The following is a 15,186-nucleotide window of genomic DNA, read 5'->3' on the forward strand; positions in this document are numbered from 1 at the left end:
CATTATAATATTATAATAATATTATATTATTATATTATTATGATGATGGTGGTGGTTAAGGTCCGAGACCAAACAATGATCTATTGGACCTAAATAAACAAATTATTTATTTTGATTTATTATAATAATTATATTCGTATATTATTATTATAATACTATATGATCTTTATATAATAATATATAGAAATAATATAGTTGTTAATATCTATATAGTTATTAATATATATAGGCGGTCATAGACTTCCTAAGCTAGCATTGAATTCCAGCCAAAACCACCTAAGGCTCAAACGGGGGTGGCATAAAGATCAACGAGAATGATGCATTGCAAAACATCAATAACATTAAAGATATTGTTACTTCTAAGTTCAAAGAAAAAATGTGGTGTGAGAAAGATTTAGCAGCTAAAAGAAAATTAAGTTATTATAAGGAGGTCATCAACCCCACCCTAGAAGATAAAAAGTATCTCTCTATTTTAACTAGGTCAAAGAGGAAAATTAATATAGTAAAGATTAGAACAAATTCTCATGAGCTCCATAGTGAAACAGGTCGTTGGGCAGTTCCTAAAACACCATGGATGGAAAGGATCTGCCATCTATGTGAGAATGGGAACATCGAGGATGAAAACCACTTCCTCTTAGAGTGTCCCCCATACAACCACATTAGATCTTAGTTTCACAATCTTTGTTACAATACTGACCTTCCTAGCCTTTTACAATGTCAAAATTATAGTGAGCTCGGGAGGCTTCTCTCCAAGCTTTTTGAGCATAGGAACAAAATCTTAAATCAAAATAAATAATTTGTTTCTTTTGGTCCGATATACCAATGTTTGGTCTGAGCGGACGTTAACCACCACCATCATCATCATCATCATTATATTATTATTATATTATTATAATAATATACAAATATAATTATTATTATAATAATAATATAATCCATATTATTATAATATATTATTATAATAAAAACAATAAAGGCCAATTATTTATTATTTATGATAATTAATAACTATACAAATAATAGCAACTATATTTTTATATATTTATGATTATTATATTAATATTATTATAATAATATAAACTCATAATAATATTAGTATTATTAAATATTATTATTATTATTATTTGATATCTAGCTAAATCGACAACAATGATGATATCATACTCGCGGGGTCGAATCCCACCGGCTGCCACTATAACAACTAGGACGAACCACCAAGCCCACAAGGAACGACCCCTCAGGGTAAGACGAGACTTGAACCCGTGACCTGCACAGCGGCACAAACGACTTAGCAGACCGTTCGCTGAGCATGAGACCAAACCCGTGAGGCAGTTATTGTTAATATTATTATTCTTAGGCTTTAGTATTTTTAATATTTATCTTAGGGTTTCTATACATAGAGTTAATTATTATGAGTATTTAGTATTATTAATAACTATATAAATATTATCAAACACATTTAGGATTGAGATATTTTTCAGCGTAAATCACATGATATTTCATTTGTCGATGCGTTTCGAATCAACGAATGTGGTTCATCGTCAGGACAAGTTGAATGAACAGATCTCGTTTTGCATGTTAAATAGATAGAGCAGAACCTCCAACAACTATATTTCTTGATGAGGTAAAGGCTATATTGACAATGGCTAGATTTAACCGGAAACGATTAGTTAGGACTGGATTAGGGGTATAACCATTATTTAATTAAATAAGTTACTTCGGTTAGTTATATTCTTATTAAAATAGAAGAAAATGGACCATTTTATACACTTACAATTAAAAATATATATTAAAAATAAATTATAACATAAATTAATAGTTAGTTATCAAAGTTATTATATCTAGATATTAGAGTAATTAATAGTTAGTTATAAAATTTATTAAATATATAAATATTAGAGTAATATATAAATGGCTATAAGTCAAAGGCACTGTTTCATACACTTATTTATAAATAAATATTAAAATAAATTAATTATAAACTAAATTAATTTTAAATTAATAGTTATTTATAAAATTTAAATAAATATATAAATATTAGAGTAATTTCACGGTATGATATTACTCTCGAATTACTCTAATATTTATATATTTATTTAACTTTTATAAATAACTATTAATTTAAAATTAATTTAGTTTAAAATTAATTTATTTTAATATTTATTTATAAATAAGTGTATGAAAGAGTCCCTTTGACTTATAGCTATTTATATATTACTCTAATATTTATATATTTAATAACTTTTATAACTAGTTATTAAAACTAACTATTAATTACTCTAATATCTAGATATAATAACTTTGATAACTAACTATTAATTTAAATTAATTTATGTTATAATTTATTTTTAATATATTTTTTTAATTGTAAGTGTATAAAATGGTCCATTTACTTTTATTTTAATAAGAATATAACTAAACGAAGTAACTTATTTAATTAAATAATGGTTATACCCCTCATCGAGTCCTAACTAATTGTTTCCTGGTCAAATCTAGCTGTTGTTAATATAGCCATTACCTCGTCAATAAATATAGCCGTTGGAGGTTCTGCTATATCTATTTAACATGCAAAATGAGATCTGTTCATTCAACTTGTCCTGAGGATGAACCACGCTCGTTGGTTCGAAACGCGTCTACAAATGAAATGTCATGTGATTTATGGTGAAAAATCTCTCATAAGCTTAATATGGATCACAGAAGCCTCAATTCAACATTTAGGATTATTAATAACTATATAAATAACTATATAGGATTATTAACAAGTATATAAATATTAACAAATATATATTAATTAATAATAAGAATGGCTCATAATAATATTAGATTATTTTTGTTAGATTTTAGCCTTCTGTGGAAGTTTTTTGCAGTGGTATGATTCGGATTATCCACAGTTTTGTGTTCATTCTGTCGAAGTTTCAAACCCCAAAGAGGGTCTATCATCAGGACTAGTAGAATATGAATGAAAGCTTATTGAGAGAAGAGTCAAATGACCTAGGAATAAATAAACCTAGAGCCCTAATTTTTTAAGGAAGCTAACACTCATATGTATGATTTCTTATTTATTTTATTTTAATTTATTATTATTTTATTCAAAGATTAATTTATTAGTTTATAATTTAATTTATTAGTTTATAGTTTGATTAATTATTTTAATCTCATTCATAATTTTTATTTATTTATTTATTGTTATTTACCATATTTATTATTTATTATTTAGCCCTAGTTTTCTAATTAATCAATCAATCAATTAATTAATTAATTTATTTATATTTCATAATTTTTAATTTATTTGTTTCATTAATAATTATTTTAGTTTAATTAATTGACTAATTATTTTATATTAAATTTTTATTAGAATCTAATTAATTAATTAAAATGGATGTAATTAAATTAAATTAATAAGATTTGATTTAATTAATTTAATAATTCTAACTTTTATTTTAAAATTAATCAAGTAATCATTTTATAATTCTTTCAATTGCTTTTATCTATTTAATTGATTAATTAATTTAAATTTAATTGAATAATTAATTCTAATTCTTTGTATTGTTTTTTATTTTATTTTTATTATTATTTAATTAATTAATTAAATTTTTTTATTTAAATTTTTTTTCGATTGATTTAATTAATTAATTTTAATTTTAATTTATTTATTTAAATAACCTAATAATATAAATTATAATAAAATAATAATAATAATAATAATAATAATATTTAATTATAATATTAATAAGTATATAAATATTAACAACCAAGTTATTTTATATATTAATGTATAAATATTATATTAATATTATAATAAGTATATAAACTCCTCATATATATTAATTAATAATAAGAATAGTTCATAATAATATTAGATTATCACTATATTTTTTTTTCATGGAAAAAATTCGTAATTTATATTCATAATGAAATAAATTACATGTTGTAGATGCTTAGAGCATATGCAGATAGCTGTCCATGAGGAGGACAATTACAATATTAAAAAGGAAAAATAAAATAAAAAAACAGCAAGCCTATACTTTTCTACCCTTCTTCTTCTCCACCCTACGCCAACCCTGAGAGTCAGGAGGGGGTACAATGATGGCCTGCAGGTTCTCCTATGTGTTCAATGGAAGTTCTTTGTCGGATTCTGATCCTTCAGATCCATGAGTTCTTTTTATGCCACTAACTTCCAGCTGTGGTTCTTGATGCTGGTGAATATTGTTTGGCCCCATTTGAGGGTCTGGGGCATTGGCATCCTGTGTACAATTCTGTTCCATATGTATATCAGGTTCCTCTTGGTTCTTTGTATGTTCTGTCTGTCTATCCTCTTCTTCCATCAGATCTGTATGCTGCCACCCTTTGGGCTTTTTTTGCTGTTTCTTGTTTCCTTTGGGGTTCTTTCTGGCCAGTGGGCAAGTATATTGGAGGTGTCCTGTTTGCATGCATCTGCGACATCTGAATGCAGTGTTCTCATAGTCAAGGGGTTGAGTCCTCAGAGTGTTGTTATAGTTCAATGTAATATGATCAGGCAACCCCTGACTCAGGTCCACTTCAACGCAAATTCTGGCGAATGAGAAGATTCCTCTGCTAACTCTGTCTTCATCAATTTTTAGGAATTTCCCCAAGGAATTTCCAATGGCAGATAATACTATATGATGCCAAAAGTGTAATGGGAGGTTATGAAGCCTCACCCAAACATGCATTGTTGAAATTTTCATAGTGTTTGCATCAAAATCAGCGAACCAGGGGGTAATAAAAAGGCCAGCATTGCCCCAAAACCAAGGCCCCTCATTGATGATACTATCCCGTTCTTCTTCTGTGTGGAAACTAACAATAAAAAATCCTTTTGAACATAGGTGTATATCACAGTCTCGTGTCCAGCAGGAGTAAATCAATTGGCGTAGAGCATGAGATTTTGGCCAAACGCCATTAAATCTACATATGACAACATTTTTATAGAGTTCAGTGTGAAGATCAGTTACCTCTGGCATAGTAACTTGGAGCATTGGGGATTCCAGTTTTTGTTCCACTATATAGGGACCTGGTTGCTCTGGTGCTGACACTGATTTGTGCTGCATTTTTTCTTTCCCCTTGACTGCATCTCGAAAGGAGCCTGGAGTCTTTGAGCTGGATCCGTTGCATCCTCCGCGCAGTCTCAGATTAAGAAAAATGGTTGTATCATGACAGATCCCATATTCCTGTAGGGTGAGATGGTCCTGTAGACTACGACCTGTACAAATCAGGTTCTGGTGTTTTGTGGGTATTCCAAGTTGGTTATGTATTTCCTTTTTTAACTCTTGTATGTTTAACCCCATGCTGAGTCTCATGCAATGGTGGCTGCCCCCTGTTAATTTGATGAAGATTTGGATCCAATCTTCACCCAGGCAGTATGATTCAGCCACATTGTGGCAAAGCTCCGGTGGTTTGGTTGTTTTCTGTAAAAAACCCATCGCTCCCCTGTTATTTTTATTTTGTCCGCCCCATGGAACCTCCAGATCTGGTTTATAAGGGTCATTTTTGGAGTACTCTGTCACTGCTCCCAGATTTAATGGGTCCTCTATAGTCAGCCCCCTTACATTTATACTGGGCTTCCTCTGTCCCATTGTTAACCAGGATGTCGTGCATCCCTCGTCACATTTCCACTCGCACTCCGGCTTGAGGGAGGTAGTTCTTGTGCCAGGCCAAGTCTCAGACCATACAGGCTGTGGTGTGTCGATTTTGTTTCTAGGCGGGCCGAAAAACCAAGCAGCCGCCTCTCGGATCCGCATCTGTGGGTTAATTCGTGTTTCACGCCCAAGTAATGGGTTCTGGTAGATATTGATCCGGCCGAGAAGCCCAGGATCTTGTTGGTAAGAATATGGCAGAAAAAACCCAAATTGCGAAAACGAAAATTGCAAAAATACCTCTGTCGGGTGTGGTTCTTTGTTCAGCAAATGGGGAACATCTACCGGCCAGCACATATTCTCTACCAAACTGTAGTGACCCATGGGGAGGGTCTCTGCGAACAGGAGGGAGAAAGACGCCATTGTGTTGCAGAGCTCCGGTCGTTTTCCCCCGAGACTATCACTATATTATTTAAAGAATCTAATAATAGAAAATTATAAAAAAAATAATAACAATTATATTGTATAATAATAATAATAATAATAGATTATAATATTATAATAAAATTATATTATTATAATAATAATAAATATAATTATTATTATAATGATAATATAATCAATATTATTATTATAATACTCTATAATATCTATATAATAATATATAATAACATTTGATTATCATATTATATTAATATTATATTATTATAATAATGTACAAATATAGTTATTATTATAATAATAATATAATCAATATTATTATAATAAGAACAATAAAGACCAATTATTTATGATAATTAATAGTTATATAAATAATAGCAACTATATTCTTATATATTTATGATTATTATATTAATATTATTATAATAATATAAACTCATAATAATATTAGTATTATTAATTATTGTTATTATTATTATTATTATTATTCTTAGGCTTTAGTATTTTTAATATTTATCCTAGGATTTGTATACATAGGGTTAATTATTATCGGTATTTAGGATTATTAATAACTATATAAATAACTATATAAGATTATTAATAAATATATAAATATTTTTTTTTTCTCGGTAAGACTAATCTAAGTACCCACGGGGGATTTGAACCAGTGACCTATCGCAAGGAGTGCCTTAACAGAACACCCATCCACCGTCAATCCAAAGCCCCGTGGGAATAAATATATAAATATTAACGAATATATATTAATTAATAATAAGAATAGCTCATAATAATATTAGATTATTTTTATATTATTTAAATAACCTAATAATATAAAATTATAAAATAATAATAATAATAATATTAATATTAATATTTCATTATAATATTATAATATTATTATAATAATATACCAATATAATTATTATTATATTATTAACAAGTATTATTATAATATTAACAAATATTATTATAATATTAATAAATATATAAATATTAACAACCAAATTATTTATATATATTAATGTATAAATATTATATTAATATTATAATAATTATATAAACTCCTCATATATATATTAATTAATAATAAAAATAGCTCCTAATAATATTGGGTTATCACTATATTATTTAAATAATCTAATAATATAAAATTATAAAAAAAATAATAACAACTATATTGTATTATAATAATATTTGATTATAATGTTATAATAATATTATATTATTATAATAATAATAATATAATCAATATTATTATAATAGTATTAGGAGTTTATATTATTATTATAATACTATATAATATTTATATAATAATATATAGAAATAATCTCGTTGTTAATATCTATATAGTTATTAATAATAGTTGATTATAATATTATAATAATATTATATTATTATAATAATGTACAAATATAATTATTATTATAATAATATTATAATCAATATTATTATAATAAGAACAATAAAGACCAATTATTTATTATTTAGGATAATTAATAACTATACAAATAATAATAGCAATTATATTCTTATATATTTATGATTATTATATTAATATTATTATAATAATATAAACTCATATTATTATTATTATTATTATTATTATTTGTGTAAATCAACATTTTATATTAAAACAATGATACATATATACAAAATGGTCTTGTGGAGACAAAGGACTACTTTCCTAAACCGCATAGAACTCGTCATGACCAAAATTAACTTCAACCTAACCCCAAGGCACACCACGCAAGGCGGCAGGGATATTCAGGGGTTGACAAAAACCAACAGTGACTAAAGTGAGACCCACATACAGCCATGGGCAGCAAGAGAAGAAAACAGAAAAAAAACTGACAAAACATATTAATTCCAAGGTCAACGATCACCCATGCAGACCTATGCCTCAGGAACTCATACAGAGCTTGCAGCAAAGAGCCATTACATCTCGAGAACCACATAATTCTTGGAGGGTTCCTGACGAGTCGGAGCCTTAGCTCTGCCCGCCTGAAATGGCGCTGGAAATGTGCTCTCACTGTTGCCCGTGTTCCCCTCCACCCTTTCCCCAACACTTCTGGTTTCTTGACATATGGAATGATGCAACAGACTGATCAGGACCGTGAGCTTCTTTGAAATGCTATCGAATTGCTGCTCCAGGCCGCTAATTTTAAAGTCCAGGCCTTCCAGGATCGCCGCATACTCCGCCGAAGTTACAACAATAGCTTGTTGTGCCTATCGAGCCTGGCTGATGTAGTCCCCCTTCATGCTTATGGCCTTAGCCAACATCGTTTTCATTTTCCACATTTCTGCTTGTGTGTGGACATATTGGGTGGCTCACGTTGTGGATGTGCCCGGGTCCTGTACCCATTACATATCCTTCTCCAAATCATGCGCTTCTAGGTTCTCCTCTTCCTCAGTTACGATGGCCTCCAGCTCTTCGATCTTGCATTTTTCCTTTTGAGAGATCCTAGTTTCATAGGCTTCCCGAGCTTGTCTAAGATCTCGGTTGGCCGACGCGTTTCTGCTTCCCTCACCTGCCATTGTTTCACACTCAAGCTTCAAACAACACCGTGTTCTAAGGACCGAGAAAATGAAATTCAGCCAACTAACCGAATACACAGAGTTGCTACAGTTGCTGGGGACCGAAGATATATAGGGGAGAGTAGGTGATTCACTTGCTGCATTCCATCTTATCACCTGCTGCTCGCTAATTCCGTCATAATTATTCCTACTTCGTGGTTCATATTTTTAATGATGGCTCAGATTTCTGCTCTTACGTTTGCCTCTCTTAAACTTCTCCGAAGCGTGCCAAGTGTCCCTGCATCTATAAGGGTGTCGGCGGCCCTCATACTTTTCAATTGTGGAGCTGATGGGAGTGACTCCCGCTTGCTTGTACATTGAATGCCCATTTCCTGCCTATCCTTCATTCTTCTGCCGCCCCTTAATTCTCCCCACAATACGATTGATCGTCATCATATCTCAATACCTGTATGGAGCACCATCCCTCTGTCCTTATCTTTCATTCACCATATCCTGCCTCGAGAGCAGGGTACACTTGTTTCTAACCTCCGGGCAGGTGACGTCATGCCAACAGTTGTCCATGATGCTGGTGGGGTTATCTATACCATAATTTGCCAGATGGTCCGCAACAGTATTGGCTTTGCGGCGAACAGCCTGAAAGATTAAACCTTTCAAATGCCCAAGATGTTCGGCTATACTTTCTGTTACTTTGGCCAGAGGCCAATGCTGTGTCACTTTGCTTGCTTTAGCTCCCACATATATCCTTCTGGCTGTTGTAATTGCGAGCTAGGAGTCCCCTTCTACCACTACCGCGCCCGCCTGTAATTTTGTAAGAATTCTAAGACCCTATTCCATCGCTGCGAACTCCATCTCATTATTGGTTCCTTCCCCTAAGGCTCTACAATAGATGTACTAAATTTCTCCTTCGCTGTTCCTGAGAATGCCAGCCAGACCTGGATTTCCCCGCGACGCACCGTCGAAATTTAGCTTGAGGAAGCCTAAAGGTGGTCGTTTCGAGATGCTTAAAGTGGTGTTTATCTCCTGTTGGCAATTCACGGTGGCTGCGAAGGTTCCTTTATCCAAGTTGAAAGCTTTCAAGATTTGTAAGTCCCCATTTGATGCTTTATTATCTTTCTCTGGTTTGCCTTTGACAAGAACCAATTTCCTGATATTTTGAGTGATAATTTCTATAGAGTGATTTATGTTTCTGGTTTTGTTCAAGAATACTCTCCTATTCCTTTCTTTCCAGATTGAGAAAGTAATAAACCCTGGCATGGTTTTCCAAATGATGTTTACCATTTGATTACTGGAGAAATTGCCCCGCCAATTTTCGATGGTCTCTTGAATGGAATCTCTTGTTCTGTCCATTTGCTACAAGGTTTTTTCCGCCCAATTCCACAGGAGGTTTGCTGTTTCACATGTGTTGAATAGATGATTCATTGTTTCTTCTTCCTTTTCACACATGGGGCATCTAGATGGGCCATAGAACCCTTTCTTTCGGAGATTCTCCCAGGTGAGAGTATTCCTATGCATTAGGAGCCAGAGGAAGGTTTTAATTTTCGGCCATAATAGAGAATCCCAGACCTTGTTGCTCCATTTCACCTTTTCTTCTTGCTCCGAATCTTCGATACAGTTTTTGGCTTCTTTAAGCGTGAAATTGCCCCCTCCTTGCTTTCCCCATCTTAGTTGGTCGTTGTCTTCCGCCATTCTAATTCTTCTTTTGTTTAACAGTGTTTGCAAGTCCCTAATGTCATTGTTTGCTTCGGTCATGTTCTCTGTTTCATTGACTGCCCAAGTTCTCCACTCCGGGTCCCTATTATTAGGAGTCCAATAGTGATTCACCGTTGTTCTCCCAAGCTCCTGGTAATTTCTTTGAAGACCTGCAAACTCAGGCCTTTCTAACTTGGGGAGTTGTTGCCAGGCATCCTCCCAAAAAAAGGTCGTTTTTCCATTGTGAATTTCCCAAAAGCTATTCTCCTGTATAATGTCTCGATTTTTCCTTGCTAGGTTCCAGATCGGTGAGCCCTCTAGATTTTCTTGCATTCTGATCAGGTTCTGAATGCTATGCATTGGAATGTATTTTTCCTTCCAGTGTCTAGCCTAAGGAAGATTGGGTTCCTTCAGCCACTTCCACCACAGCTTAGCCACACAGGTCCTATTGATGGTGGAGGGGTCTAGCAGGTTTAACTCTCCTAGTTGTTTGGGTTTACACATTATATTCCATGCCACTAATGCCCACTTTTTCTTCTCTTCATTCCCTGACCATAAGAAAGTTCTCTGGATCACCCTCATTTGCTGAAGGACTCATTTGGGAACAGGAATTATGGAGAGCATATATTGAGGTATAGCTTGCAGGACTACTTTGGTTAGGACTAGCCTATCGGCAAAATTGAGGGCCCTGTGGGTCCAATGATGGCATCTCTTCTCTAGGCTAGCTAGGATCTTCTCCCAATGAGTTTTTTGCCAGGGTTTATCCGTTAGAGGCGCTCCTAGGTACCTAGAGGGCAGGCTGCTTCTCCAGAAGCCTAGAATGGTAGAGAGATTCTTTTGCACTGCTAAATGCGTATTGAAAAAAAAGATAGTGGATTTAGATAGATTAATTTCCATACCTGAGGCTTTGCTGAAAATATTGAGGATCCTCTTATAGCCCAAGGTTTCTTTGACTGTGGGAGTGCCATGTAACATTGTATCATCAACAAATTGCTGGTGAGTAGTCGCTGGAATGGAAGGCAGGGGCTGCAAGCCTTTGATACTTCCTTCCTCTTTAGCGCTGCATATGAGTTTGCTTAATCCTTCCATCAGGATAACAAAAAGGAAAGGTGATAATGGGTCTCCTTGCCTGAGCCCTCGTGAGGGGGGGAATTGATCGGTAGGGGCACCGTTTACCAGAATAGAAAATTTAGCAAATTTGATAAGAGCTAAAATCCACACTATCTATTGATTGGCAAAACCGAAAGCTCTTAGAATTGCTTCCAGGTAATTCCAGTTGACTTTGTCATAAGCCTTTGATAAGTCAAGTTGCATCATCATACCTGCAATTTTCCTGGAGTGAAGCGTATGAATCATTTCTTGAGCTAGTAATATATTGTCCAGAATTTGCCTCCCCTCAACATATCCCGATTTATCTTAAGAGATGAGGCCCAGAAGAATGGGTTTCAGTCTATTAGCAATGACTTTAGAGATAATTTTATATATAACATTGCACAAAGTGATAGGCCGAAACTTAGCTGGGGTGTTAGCCTCCTCTTCTTTTGGTATCAGGGCAAGGAAAGTAGAATTTAGGGATTTGAGTGTTGAGGCAAAACACCGAGAGTCTTCCACCACTTCCCAAACCTCTGTTTTAACAATGTCACAACAAGCCTTGTAGAAGTTGATGGTAAAACCATCAGGCCCAGGTGCTTTATCATTTGGCATATCCTTCACTGCTTCTTCCACCTCTTCCAAAGAAATTTCTCGAGTTAGTGCTAGGTTTTGCTCATCAGTGATCATTTTGGGAATGGATTTTATGAGTTCAGCAATTGCTTCTGTCCTATCAACCTCTGGCTCCTGAGCAATGCTGCTGAAATGTGTGGTAAGCAGGGTTGAAACTTCTTGATGTGTCTGAAGAATGGCTCCCTGTTCATTTTTGAGACTGAGGATTTTATTGGCTCCCCTGTGGTCCATTGCTGACCTGTGGAAGAATCTTGTATTATGTTCCCCTTCCTTGAGCCAATGAATCCAGGAATTTTGTTTCCAAAGGGTCTCCTCTTGTTGGCAATGAAGCTGCCATTGCTGCATCAGTATTTTTTCTTTGTTTACAATTTCTGGGTTAATATCTCCAGTGATCCAATCTTTGTGTATCTGCTCTAATTTCTCCTCTAATTTGACTTTTTCTTTGAATATGTTCCCAAAGACTGTTTTGTTCCATATTTTGATCTTGCTTTTGATGTGTCTCAGTTTGCCTTGTAACCTGTACATTTTGGTACCTCTAATGTCCACCGGATCATGCCACCATTTTTCAATAAGTTGAAGGAATTCTGGATGGGTGAGCCAAAATTTCTCAAATTTGAACGACTTGTTTCTAGGAGTGCCCTGGATAGTAGCAATCAGAGAAATGGGCCAATGGTCTCACCCCCCACTAGGTAGTAATCTGATTCAACTATAACTCCATCAAAATACTTTCGGAGAATAGAAATCTATCAAGACGAGAAGCAATTTGTCTTTCCCCTCCGCTTTTGTTGTTCCAAGTGAAAGCCCCACTCTTGGGGTGGACATCCACTAGTTTAGCTATGTTTATGAAATCTAAGAAGGCTTCAGAATCTTTATTAAGTTTCCTTGTTCCTCCTTTCTTTTCCATTAGGGTAGTTATCATATTGAAATCCCCTCCTATGACTGCCTTCGCTCTGGGATATCTTAGCTTCAGATTCAGCAGAGTTCTTAGAAATATAAATTTCTCTTCTAACTTCTGAGGCCCGTAGACATTGGTACACAAATAGGTTTCCGAGTTTCCTACCACCTGAGCTTCTACAACCATGAAAGATCTTGTTGCTTCAGAGGAGAGGATTATGATTACTTGTGGATCCCACAGAGTAATTAAGCCTCCCTCCCATCCATGGCTGGTGGTTTCCATGTATTCCATATGTTTTCCTAATTTCTTGCTAACATTATGAATAGTACTACTTGCACATTTGGTTTCTTGTACAAATATAATGTCTGGTTTTTCCTTTTGGACCTTCTTCTTTAAAAGTCGCTGTTTTATTTGGCTATTAAGCCCTCTAGCATTCCAAGAGATGACTTTCATTTAAAAACAAAAATTAGTAGTTTAGAGAAAAAGCTTCTAGAGCTTTCATCTTACCCGAGTTTAAGAGCATTTGTCCCAGCTCCTGTAGTGCCTCATTATTGGATCTGCGCCCTCTCTTTTTCCTTTATTTGGAGCTGGTAGAGGTTTGAAGTAGACCTTTTGTTTGGAGTCCCATTCCTTTGGCTATGCCCAGGTTCTTGCTTTGCATGTCGATTTCTGCTTTCTGTCGTGTGATTAATATATCATTTATTCTTCTAACTTCCTCTTCTGATATGTGTTCCATCCCCTTCCTTTTCCAGTTTTCCACCATGTCTGTTAGGTTAACTCCTTCCTGCTCCAGTATGTCATTAAGCTCCATCTCATCACTTCCGATGTCACTTATGAGCATTTCTGAGTCTTCATCTACCCCTTTTGTTACCTCTTGATTATGTAGCATAATGCTTTGTGGAGTTTTCTCCATAGTTTTAGTTCTAGGTTTTGTTGTAGTTCGGTCTACTTCAGATGTGTTTTGTTCCTTATTATTGTCCTCTGATTCGGTCTTAGTTTCCAGAGCTTCAAAAGCATTACTTGTGTTACCTTGAAATGTGGTTGCCTTTGTTTGGCGTTTCCTATTTGCTCTTTGTCTCGCTTTTGGCCGAATGAAGGTTTCCCTATTCTTTCCTGCTTTATCTACCTTAAGGTCTTCCGTTGTTTTATTTAATGGACATTCTCTGACTAAATGTCCATGCTCATGACACTTTCTACATCAAAATGAGATTTGCTCATAATCAATGGCCTGGAAATAGTCTTCATCCCTATATTCCAGCCAGAACCCCTCATGTAATACCCCCGACATATCCATTTCCACACAGATTCAGGCACAGGAGGTGTATCTTCTTTGCAGAGTAGCTTCTGAAGCTTTGATGAAGGTTCCTAATTTGTCACCTATCTGTTTTAGAGCTGCATATCCCTAATAGTCTATTGGTAAGGAGAAGAGGCGTATCTAGACTGGCACCTGCTTGAAGGTTTCTTTTTCTGGCACGAAATTAGCCTTCCAAGGCCTAATGTATAGGCCCACCGAAGCGAAGAAGTAAGGTTCGCCATCAAATATTCTATCCTTATCCTCTAGATTTGAAAAACAACAGTGAAGAAACCATTGGCTCCTAAGTGCAATCTAACATCACCTTTGGGTTTCCATTGCTGCTTTATCCATTCGCACAGTGCCCTTTCTGTTGGCGAGAGTCCCATGAACTTGCAGATCACTGCGTGTTCGGTCATGTGATCCCGGTAGGCTTGAATTTTCGGGTCTGTTATCACCACCCTTAGGGTTTCTGCCACCTTAGGTTTGCATGGGCCTTGAGTCATTTTGCCATTGGGTGTTTCTGGTTTGTCTCCTTGTTCCTTGTTCTCTTTATTCAAAACCCCGTCTTCCCCGTCTGTTTGCTTCTTCTCTCGTTTGTTTTCATGGGTGGGATATGCTTGTGTAGCCTTCTCCCTGCCTCTGTTTTCTGGTAGGCCGCCTCCCTCCTTTCCTTTCAGCTTTTGAGTATTGTGTTCCTCCTTGCTCTCGTTTTTTTTTCTTCCCTTGCTGGTCCCGTCCTCTTTCTGTGACCTTTCATACCCAGCTATTTGCACACTTTCCTGTGCTGTCTGTTTGTGCATCATTATATGTTTGTAAGAAGGGGTCCCTATGGACCCCTCATTTACCATCTGTCGGGTCAGGATCTGTCCTCTTCTGTATAGCTCTGCCACTCTGACCCTGTTCCTTTCGAGTTTCGAACCCTAGATCTCAAGAGTCCGTGAACTGTAAACCCCTGTTTTCATGAGGACGTGCTCTCTCCCTTATTATTATTATTATTATTATTATTATTATTATTTGAT

Source organism: Pinus tabuliformis, chromosome J, assembly GCF_031772625.1.
Source record: "Pinus tabuliformis cultivar Carrire ecotype Pingquan chromosome J, CPIR1, whole genome shotgun sequence".
NCBI lineage: Eukaryota > Viridiplantae > Streptophyta > Pinopsida > Pinales > Pinaceae > Pinus > Pinus tabuliformis.